Source organism: Lynx canadensis, chromosome E1 (genome assembly GCF_007474595.2).
Source record: "Lynx canadensis isolate LIC74 chromosome E1, mLynCan4.pri.v2, whole genome shotgun sequence".
Taxonomy (NCBI): Eukaryota; Metazoa; Chordata; class Mammalia; order Carnivora; family Felidae; genus Lynx; species Lynx canadensis.
In genome coordinates, this window is record NC_044316.2 from 27,112,720 (window position 1) to 27,125,086 (window position 12,367).

Genomic DNA, 12,367 nt, shown 5'->3' on the forward strand with positions numbered 1-12,367 from the left:
GCAGGCCTGCTGTGTGTATGCAGGGGACTGGAGAAGGGAATCAGACAGTAGGACCAGGAGACAATAGAACCAGCCAGCCAGCCAATGGCAACAACAAAAAGTATTTACTAAGCCTGATCATACCTCTTCCCAATCAAAAGGGCCAAGCATGGTGCGTTGCTAAGCATGAAGGTAGAAGTGGAACAAGTAGTAGAAGCGACTTCTGTCCCTCACTGAAAGCAAACACTTCTGACTGCCCCTCTGTACACACATACTCAGTGCCTATTACATGCAGAACTTCCTGCTTCACTTGGATGGTATAATTCTGAAGACTACCCAGGAGAGAAGCTGGGGCCAATGGACAGTGTATGAGAATAGACAGATATTTATCCTGTAGGGCAAAAAATGAGATGGAGAGAATGTAGGGAAAGTCAAAAAGTTGTTCAGATTTTACCAAAGAGCTCTTTAAAAAAAAAATCCTGGACAGTAAAAGTTTGAGATGTTCCTGGCTTCCCAGACAGGTTATCAGTATGGCTTTGTCAATGGCCCAGTACCCTTGTCTCCTCTGCATAAGGCCAAAACATTCATTCCCAAAGCCTTAACAGCCATTCTTTTCCAGCAACCTCTCCAGTCCCATGTTCCCACTGTTGCCACATTCACATCGTTGTATTTCATATGTTTACATGTTCCTTTCCCCCATCCCCACACCAATCCATCAGCAGATCTTGTCAGCTCTACTTCAAAAATATATATTTGCTCTGTTCTACCACCCTGGGTGAAACCACCCACATCTCTTGCCTAGAGTAACCAACAGCTGATCTCCCTTCTTCCAATCCATTCTCTGTACAACACCAAATGGTACTTTTTCAAAACAAACTCCTTAAGTTGGTCCATAAGGCCCTACTAAGAGCTCTGCCAAACCTCTCTGGTCTTCCCCTGCCGCTCCTTTGCTCATACTGCTACAGTCAAGATGGCTGCCTTTCTGTTCCTCAAATAACTCCAGGCCTAGTCCTGTTAATAGTATTTTTATTTGCTGTTCCTTCCACCGGAAACACTTTGCCACAGAAGACTGCCTCCTTGCTACTTGGTTCTCAGGTCAAACGCCTCTTCCAACTACCCAATCTTCATTCTGCTCCCCCTCCCAGAGTACTCTCTATCATACTCTCTCCCACCTTATTTTCTTCATGACACATATAACTCTCTGAAATTACCTTGTTCGTTTATTTATTCGTCTTCTGTTTCTGTCCCATCCAGCTCTAAAGTGTAAACTCCATGAAAGCATCAGGGACCTTGGTCTGTCTTGCTTCCTGTTGTATTCCTAGTGCCAAGAAGAGTGTCTGATTCTCAACCAATATTTGTTTGTTCAGTAACTAACTGAACAAACGAATGAACATGTCCACAGCCTCACATCTTTGTCTCCACAGTTTCTTTCACTTAGAACATTATTCTCTCCTTAACCCCCCACCTTCCCCCTCTGCTTTTTCTTCTCATCATTCCATCTCAAAGCCTTTTTGCTTAATGACTCAGTCCAAAGATCAGATCAAATGTCACTCCTTTGGAGGAATTTCCCTTAACCTCCCTAGAAGAATTCATTCTTTTTCTCCTCAGTACCTTCACAGCACTTTATTCATAGCTCTATTATATCACTCAACACTCTGCATTCCCTAGTAGGAGTTATCAGTTATCCATCCCTTCTGCCAGTGCCTCTTGGGCTGGAACCTTATCAGATGTCTTTGTATTTTCAGCACCTGGCACATGGTAGGCCCTCTCTTGAGGTTTATATCTGAATTGAATCCAGTAGGGATCCAAGCAGGAATGGATAGCATCGGTCCTCAGAGTATACTGATCAACAGATATCAGTCTTACTTTGTAGTATGACAACATTAAACCTGAAATGTCAGGGTATCCTATAGTAATAGAGGCAACCTACATTTTAAAATCACAGTACAATAGAAAGTTCTTGGAGGTTAAAGGCTACAAGCTTTCACACTACCATATCACCTGGGAAAACACTGCCCTCTGCCTGTGTGGGGAGGGGAAGTTGCTCATCCCAGGCTTCATTATATCCCCTCTTCCCCCGCCACCCCCTCCCCAAAGTCCCATGACATTACATCACAGAGGAAGGCTTGGTGCCATCTTCCTGTGAACAGATCATGGTAACAGTGCTTTGTTTCTTTATGTACAATAAGTGCTTTCTCTGATCCTTGTCCAACTCCTTCATTTTCAGTCATGAAAGTGGCTGATTACATGCTTTCCAGACTGCAAATGGGTTAAGTATTGTACCTCAGCCCTCCTGAACATACCCTAACAAAAAACTGCCATTATTTATTGAGCACATATTGTGTACCGAGCAGTTTCTATTCTATCTAGCTATATTTAATCCTCAAAGCAACCTGGAAGATAGGTAATTTTCTCACTCTTTTTTTTTAAAGCTGATCGTATGGAATTTGAACCCTGACCTATCTGGCTTCAAAGTCCAGTCATTCTCTTTATTCCCTACCATCAAAGAATAAAAATGCTTCTCTCCTCTTCTCTTCAAATATCTCAGTCACCTTTACAAGGAAACGTATCTGAACATCAAGCAAAGCAAAACCCTTTGCCAAGCTAAAGGGCCTGGAAACAAGAGTTATAAGGGCTTAGCACTTCCATCTTAAAAACAACAGTAACAATAATATTTATCTTGCTCTTCCTATGTTCTAGGAGCTGGTATAGACACTTTACATGCATTGTTTGATTTAATCCAATCTTCACAACAACCTTATGGAGGAAGATACCACAGGTCTACATACCCTAAGCACAGTTCGAAATCCAAAAAAGTCTGAAAATCAAAAGTGAGTTTGACAGAGCTCATATGGAACAAAAGCAGAGCAGTAGTATTCAATAATTAAAATCTGTAGGGTAAAAAAAATGACAGAATACAAGCAATTATATTTTCCTTACTTTATTTTCACAAACTTCTAATAGCATCCTCATGGAGTATCTTTTCTTACCCAGTCCTTCCCATGTGGGCTAGTCTCAATATTTGTCTAATCAGTAGATATATCTCCCAATCAGTTACAATACCATTGAGGATGTCTCTCTTCTGCACAAAATTTTTTAACTTTCAACAAACCAATATAATAAACCATGGCAGATTTTTCCCATGCTCCACTTTCTAAGAAAAAAACAAAACAAAACAAAACAAAACATATGCAGCTCATTTGATGGCAAACTTCAACTAACATGAGGTCATTCACAGGCTTTATTAATCCCATCTAGTATATTCATATGTTTCTTATAGGAATATTAATGCTTGAAGAGCTCCCATTCCCTGGGATTTTACGTTACATACAGTGCATGCACACTGAAAGCTCCTAGAATTTAAAACATCTCTATCCCTGGATGCCTGGGGGGCTCAGTCAGTTAAGCATCTGACTTAGGCTCCGGTCATGGTCTCTTGGTTCATGAGTTTGAGCCTGGCATCAGGTTCTGTGCTGACCGTTCAGAGCCTGGAGCCTGCTTCAGATTCTGTGTCTCAATCTCTCTCTGCCCTTCCCCCCACTCTCACTCTCTCAAAACTAAACATCAAAAAAATATATTTTTTTATTATTTAAAAAACTTTTTAAGTGTTTATTTATTTTTGAGAGAGAGACAGAGTGCAAGAGGGGGAGGGACAGAAAGAGAGGGAGACACAGAATCTGAAGCAGGCTCCAGGCTCTGAGCTGTCAGCACAGAGCCTGATACAGGGCTTGAACTCACAGACCAGACGGTGAGACTGTGACCTGAGCCGAAGTCGGATGCTCACCCGACTGAGCTACCCAGGTGCCCCACATTAAAAAAAATTATTAAAATCTGTATCCCAGAACTTCAAATATGGGATTGAGGACTATGTTATTATCCCTATTTTACAAATGAGTAAACTTAAGCTCTGAGATGTTAATTAATTTGCCCAAGGTCACACAGCTAGTAAATAGTAAATAGCTCGAAAATGGGATTAAAAATATGTCTGAAACTGTGAAAAAAAATTTTGGAACACATATGACAGATAAGGGCTCATTTTTCTGAAGGCAAAGAAAATAAAGTGACAGTTCATGGTAGAGGAAAAAGAAATAACTTATAAAGATATGAAAAAATATTCAATCAATCATAGTAATAGTAAGAAAAAATTTAAATTAAAATTATAATGAGGTGCTATTTTTATTCTATCAGATTGGCAGCTAGCAAAAGTTTCGATAACATTGTGTAGAAAAGATATGAAGAAACAGCCATTCATATGTTGTTTGAAATAAGGTAAATTGGTATGATTTTATGAAGGGCAATTTGGTAACCTCTCTCAAAAGTAGAAATTAATATACTCAGAAATTTCACTTCTAGAAACTTTTCCTTAAAATATGCTCACACATGCACACAAAAATGAGTATAAAAGGATATTGTAGCATTGTTAGTATTAGCAAAAACTGTCTCTGGAGAATGTAATTTTACCGTTGATTAAAGCCCAGACATTTTACAACTCTCTAAAACTGACAATGGGGAATGATTATTTCTTCTGTCCAGTAGAAGAAAACCTCAAAAATTATTTTTACCCTATAGGCCATTAGCCAGTTTTGTATCAAAATTAACAATTTTATTTCAGAATTTCTTTTTATCCACTGACTACATTATTCAACTTTCATATTCTCTTTCAAACCAACTTTGTCACCCTGGTGGGTTCTTCATTATAAGTTAAATTAAGACTTGATATGTGCTTTCTATGCATTTATGTTGGAAATATGCTTTTCAACTTTTGAGACTGATGCTTTGAGATAACCTAAATCCATCAGTAAAGGTCTGGTTGAGGGGCACCTGGGTGGCTCAGTTGATGAAGTCTCCTACTCTTGATTTTGGCTCAGGTCATGATCTCATGGTGTGTGACTTCGGGCTCCAGGTCATGCTCCGTACTAATAGCAAGGAGCCTGCTTGGGATTTTCTTCTCCCTCTCAGACTCTGCCCCGCCCCCACTCTCAAAATAAATAAATAAAATAAAATTTAAAAAAAGGACTGGTTGAATAAATCACAATGCCTCTATACAAAGGAATACTATGCAGCCATTAAAAAGTCAGGTCCGTATGTAGGTCCTCCATGAGGGTGAGGATTTTTGTTTGATTCCTAATGAACTTAAGCACCTAGAATACTGTTTGAGCACATAATAGCCTTAATTTGCTCCTGGCTGTGATAACAAGCAACCCCAAAATATCAATGCCTTATACAAAAACATGTTTTTTTTTCCCCTCATGGATATGTAGGGCAGCTATGGTGGCAGTGCTCTTGGCTGAGGGTCACAGGTTAGGTTTAGATTGGCTTCTAGTATCTGCTCATTTATGGACCACTGTAGTTTCAACAAGTACATGAAAGCATATGATGTCCCTTAAAGCCTCTACTTAGAATGACACACTGTCACTTCTACCCACAATCCATTGGCCAGAAAACATGGCCAAAACCAAAGTCAAGAGAGAAGTATATTATACCTTCTCTAACTGGAAGAGTCTCCGAAGTCAAAGGGCAGAGAGCAGGATGTATAACCCTATCATGAGGAGTAGAGAACAATACTCCAGTCTATCACAGTGCTTAATAAATATGCGTTGAATGAATGAAGAGTGAACCAATTACAAGAATTAAATGGAAAAAAAAAAAGCACAGTAAAGAGCAATTGTACAAAGTATGCCACCATTTGTTTTTGGGTTTTGGGGGGAGGGTGTTTTGTTTTATTTTTTAAGTTTTATTTATTTATTTTGAGAGAGAGTGCACACATGCACGAGCAGGGGAGGGACAGAGAGAGAGAGGGAAAGAGAGAATCCCAAGCAGGCTCTGCACTGTCAGCACAGTGCCAGATGCAGGGCTCAGATCCATGATCCATGAGTTCGTGACCTAAACCGAAATCAAAAGTCGGACATCCAACTGAATGACTGAGCCCCTGCCACCATTTGTTTTAAAATATATATTTACATGCAGTATATATACAAGTATGCTTGAATATGCCTTAACCACCTCTAGAAAAATGCCCAAGAAGCTTGTATCTGTGGTTGCTGCTGGGGAGAAGAACTAGGGGAGGGAGGGTTAGGAATGGGAGGGAACCTTACCGTATAGTATCACATGTATGTATTAACCTATTAAAAAATAAAATTGGGGTGCCTGGATGGCTCTGTCAGTCAAGCATCAGACTTCAGCACAGGTCATGATCTCACAGTTCCTGAGTTCAAGCCCCACATCAGGCTCTCTGCTGTCAGTGTGGAGGCTGCTTCAGATTCTCTCTGTCCCTCCCTCGGTCTCACTTACGCTCTCTGTCTCTCTCTTTCTCTCTCTCAAAAATAAACAAATTAAAAAAAATTAAAAAATAAATAAAATTAAGTTCTCTATGGAGGAAATGAGAAGAATACACACACTGTCTGACTATAGAGTCCAAATTCTAAAACTCTATGCTATAATATCTTTAGGATAAAACATGGATCAGAATTTTTTTTATTCTTAATTCATTGCAGACAAACTGTACATGGGATCCCCCTTGTCTCTAGTTCCTGCAGACTTACGTATAACACAGCACTAATTATAGCAAAATTCCATCTCAACCAATTTTTTAATGTTCTAGGGCTGTCATTTTCAAACTCTGCAGAAGGCTTCCCATTCCTGGGAAACCCTGTAGGTGAAGTCTCTGAAGAGAGAGGTTTGAAACTAGTTCATCCTGATCCCTTCAACCAAATTAACTCTGTGTTTAGCTGTTTTGCTTCTGAATTTAAATAAAACCATTCTCCTAATAGTAAAATATGATAACTATGGCTCCCTCATTCTCATTTTATGGTTCTTATAGAGCAGTATAGTCCTTAGGCACCCCCAAAACTTCAGATAAAGTTCCCCTCAAGACATATCAATAAAGAGAATCAAAATATGATGAAACAGATTGAACATCTACATAAAAGACTCACCTACTCAGCAAACAGCGAGACAGAGACTAAGGACTGCCCATGTCCAATTAAGGATTAAGGGCCTAATTTCTAAGAACTATAGTATTGTATTGTATTGTATTGTATTGTATTGTATTGTATTGTACTGTATTGCATTGTGTTGTATTGTATCCAAAGCTGTAAAATATTCTAGGCTCTGAGTGAATGCATTGTATTATACATTGTCTGAAGAACTGCCTCGTTCATTACTGAAGTATCCCAGTGGAGAATGGGAATTCCACAACTGGAGGTTGACCATGGTCTCACTCATGCTTGCCTCTCAGCACAGGGTATGGAATCTTGCAGTTTGCTAAGCCCTTTTCAATGGACTTATAGATTATATTATGGTACAGTATTCAGTTTTCACTTAGTTCACTCTCACAAAGTGGACAAGGGCTTAACAAAATTCCTTCAACGAAACCAAAAGTTAAGGATGATACTAATAATTAAAACATAAGCAAATAAAATGGTAGGGCTGACATTTCTCTTACCTTTAATATAAACTGTCAGATATGTTATTCAGTAAAAGCAATAACATTCTTGTCAGGTCTGACAAGAAGATGATACCAAAAAAAAAAAATTCAAAATTATCTGCAGATGATTTGAAAAATGGATTTACAATTTTTTAAATTTTTATTTGTGTTTTCCTGCTAAGAAAAACACAACCAGAAAAATTTGGAGACCCCTGGTTTGAAAAAGTGACCCCTGAATAGCAAGAATTTGTCAATGACTCTCCAACGTAATCCAGACAGAAGGTGCCAGCATTTCATTCTACCTAACTGGTCACCTCTACAGAGAGATTGAATGAATCCAGTACAATAGCTTGAAGATACTATCTTTTATGATCACCTAATTTCTTAATTGTATCCTTGATTTTAAGGTTTAATTTATGATTCAAATGTGTTGTCTTTCCTACAAGTAGAGAATGTACGATCCAATATTAATGTCTAATCATTGTGTAATTCAGGATTGGACTTCTTGTGAGCTTGGTTAATGTGGGTTTATCCCTAAGACACTGCTCACCTCTGAGTGTTACGACACAATGAGTTCCTGGGTTTGTCAAGATGTAGCCCAGACCCTAGACGACAGGGACCCTCAGTTCCCCCAGATGACTTCTCCATCTTGGTACTCTCTCATGGTGGTGCTGTAATCAAAATTCTTTCACTGGAGGTCCCATGGAGCAATACATTTAGGAAACTGGGCCTGTTTCTAAAAGAAGGGCGTTTCTTGCTCTGAATTACATTAACTCTGTAGCACACCTAATGTTATTCTTGCTCAAGAGCTTTTTCTTCTATGGCCTCAGGTTTTGAACTGTTAATACACTAATTTGTAAGCTGATTGTTGCTTTGGTCTGATAGGCAGCAAGGCCCAGGATCCCAACAAGGGCTCTTCAGACATCATGATAGCCAAGATAAACTAACCTGCAGAGCCAAGTTTACAAAGGCTCAGAGCAGACCCTCTGCTATCCTGGCTGGTGATTGTGGCAGAGCCCTAAATAATTGCTTAGCCAGCCTCTGTGGCACTCTCCCCCCCAGACTGGACACTTCCTTCTTTGAATGAAACTGAAATAGATCCATTTCCTTTAGTCAAACGACAATATCATTAGCTGTCCTAGCAGCTTGGCTGACCAGACTTTTATATTAGCCTCGCTGCCTGATGGCAGTATTCCAACTCTAGCAATTTCCAGGAGTGAGGAGCAGCCTGTGCAGAAAGGGTAGGGTGGGCCCCATGGAACTGGGGCCTAATTTAGATCAATTAGGATGGCAGTTCTGGGCCTTCATGGCATATTAGAATCACTGGGAGAGTTTTTTAAACATAACACTGACAGTGCCCCACCCCTAGCAATTGTAATTTAATTGGTCTGGGGCAGAACAACGTAGGCATGGATGCCTTTGAAAGCTCCCCAGGTGAGAAGTGCAGTCAGTGATGAGGACCACAGACTTAAGATCTTGCATTCAAAAGGAGTATTTGAACCTGACACAATTCTCTTGTAAGCCTTCTGTTCTGAAACTCCACTCAATCATCTGCTCACATTCCATTTTGCAATTAGCTCACAGACATATTTGCAAAAAGCTGCAAAAGTAAAAGACGTGTTAATGATACAAGGCCACACTTCACAGGTTGCAAGACATTTTCTCATAGATTCTTTCATTCGACTCTTAAAATAACCCAATGAGGTAAGCAGGACAGGTATTATTATCCATAATTTTTGGTAAGGAAATTGATATTCTGAGCTGAGGACCCAGACTTCTGTTTTTTGCTCAGCACTCTTTTAAGTGTGCAATACTTACTCTACAGTGATGGTTAATAACCTCAGCTGCCAAATATAGGCAGAAAAGAATGCACAGGAGTCAAAGGCAAAAACTTTAACATCTGATGTAAAAATTTGAATTTTAGTTTTGCTACTTAGTAGCTCTATGATCTTGAGCAAAGGTATAATCTCTTTGAGACTCAGTCTTCCTCAGTTGAATACAGTACTGGAATATAGTACAAACTTCAAAGGGGTATCAATGAGATACAACATAATGAGAATTGATATTCTCATTATATGATTGTGCCACATTTATCTACTTGTTAGTATAGAAATAATCTCCAAGAATTTTATTAGGTATTTGGGCTCCTTTATTCCATTAAGTTGTCTTTGGTACCAATCTTTGCCTTTCTTACCTGATACTCCTGCATAAAGTGAGGGGCTTGATTGCTTCATGATGGTGGCATTTCTAATTAGATCGGACATCAGAATCCTAGCAAACACACCATTTTCAAAACTTTCTCGTTTCTTTTACCAAAACAGTGCTTGATCAGATGCTTTTTAAAAAATTAAAAGATTTAATTTTGAGCAGTTTTAGATTTACAGAAAAATTAAGCTCAGTACAGAGTTTCCATATAATCCTGCCCCTGCACACAATTTCCCTTTATTAACATTTCATATTAGTATGGTACATTCATTACAATTTAATGAGCCAATATTATTAACTTAAGTTCATAGTTATTCAGATTTCCTTACTTTTTACCTAATGTCATTTTCTATCCCAGAATCTCATCCAGGAGACTATCTTATGTTTAGTTGTCATGTCTCCAAGCGTCTCTTGACTGTGAGTTTCTCAGACTTTCCTTGTTTTTAATGACCTTGACAACTTTGAGGAGTTCTGGTCAGGTATTTTGTAGGATGCCCTTCTATTTTAATTTGTCTGATATTTTTCTCATGATCAGACTGAGATTATGGGGTTTGGGGAAGAAGGTCATAGAGGTAAAGTGCCATTTTTATCACATCATATCAAAGGACATACTATCAATATAATTTATCAGTGTTGATGTTGACCTCAAACACCTGGTTGAGGTCATGTTTGTCAGGTCTCTCCACTGCTATTACTCCCCACTACCCTTTCAATACTCTATTCTTTGGCAGGAAGTCACTGCATATAGCCCACACTTTTGGGATTTATGCTCCCCTCCTTTAGAATGGAATATCTATATTATTTATTTGGAATTCTTCTGCACAGGAGATTGATCAAATGCTTTTGTTTGTAAACCTTTTGCTGTCATCACCCATCTGGTCATGAAATCAACCTATTTGGTGGTAGCCATAGGCCTAGATTTTCCAGATTAGAACCATAATGGGGTCTAGGGAGACCTCTGGTGGTGAAATAAGGGCATAACTGGCCAACTACAGGTTCTCACCCTTAAGCCACTTCAGTCCAGTGGTTCTCATCCAGGATTTTGTCCCCCAGCCTCAGGGATCATTTGGCAATATCTGGAGATGTCTTTGTCACACTTTTGGGGGGAAATGCTACTGACATCTAGTAATAAGAGGCCAGAGATGCCGCTAAACATCCTATAATGCACAAGACACAGCAAAAAATTATCTGAGCCCACTTGTCCATAATGCTGACATTGAGAAACCCTGTGACCAATGGCAGCATACAGGTGTCTAAAGGTTACAGCTATGCTCAAATACTGTTATAATGGGGTGGAGGGAGACCCTGTTTTACAAAGAAAAAAAAGGAGGACAAATTATTCAATAAAATGTGCAGCTCAACATTGTCACAGCACAGATAGAAGAAATGGTCAAGTGACTTTTAGGAATGTGCAATTTCTATTTGGGTCAACCTTGTTCACATGAATATGAGTGGCAAGAGATCATGCTGTGGAGCTGAACAGAAGCAAACACTAAATGGAAAGCTGTTCTGAGCAGAAGAGGTGCTGGTAAAGAAAGAAACTGGACTGGGGGCCAGTGTTTTGAGAAGGTGATTATTTGAAAAAACTCTTCTCAGATAATTTTTTATTTTTTTATTTTTTTTTAATTTTATTTATTTTGAGAGAAAGGGAGGGAGGGACAGGGGCAGAGAGAGAGGGAGAGAGAGAATCCCAAGCAGACTCTTGGGATCCCAATGTGGGGCTTGAACTCACAAACCAGGAGATCATGACCTGAGCTGAAATCGGACACTCAACCAACTGAGCCACTGAGGAACCCCTCAGATAATTTTTAAAAAACTAACCAATTCTGAGGGAAAAAATTGTATCCAATCTATTACAACCACAGTCTACAACTACTTTCAATTGCGTTCCTATACATACATATTTTTATGTTTGTGCAATCAATGAATATAACCACTTTGTATTCTGCTTTTCTTTTACTGAATATTGTATCTGAAATATTTTTTCACATCCATAGGGTCTCCATTATCTTTTATAAAGTCTAAGATAATCCATTATGAAGGTGAACCATACTATAGTCATTTCTTCTATTGTTAGAAAATTATATTGTTTCAAATTATTCTCTTTTCTAACATTGCACTATATATTGTTGGCTTTTTTTTTTTTTTTTTTTTTTTTTTTTTTTTTTAGTATGTCTTTAGGGTAGGGGCGCCTGGGTGGCTCAATTGGTTGAGCATCTGACTTCAGCCTACGTCATGATCTCGCCATTATGAGTTTGAGCACCGCATCATGCTCTGTGCTGACAGCTCAGAGCCTAGAGCCTGTTTCAGATTCTGTGTCTCCCTCTTTCTCTGCTGCTCCCCCACTCTCAGTCTGTCTCTCTCTCAAAAATAAATAAACATTTAAAAAAATTTTTTTAAGTATGTCTGTAGGGTACCTTTCTAGGAATCCAATTCTAGGGTCAAAAATGTGAATAGTATATGGCAACATAGAATGGATAATAAATAACACAGAATTTGGAATTAGGCAGCCTGGGTACATAACTCAATTCTGTCCATTACTACTGATGTGACTAGAATGATTTGCTTAAGCAAATAAAAATTAAACAAAATTGTGTATGCCAAGTACATTGTATGGATCCTGGTAAATAGGCAAATTACTATTGTTATTCTTTTTCTTTGCCCCTGAGACCATCACATTTATATAGACTGTCTCTTTTTTTTCTGACATTTCTAACATCTATACTTTGCTATAACTGTAGAAATTGTAGACAAAAA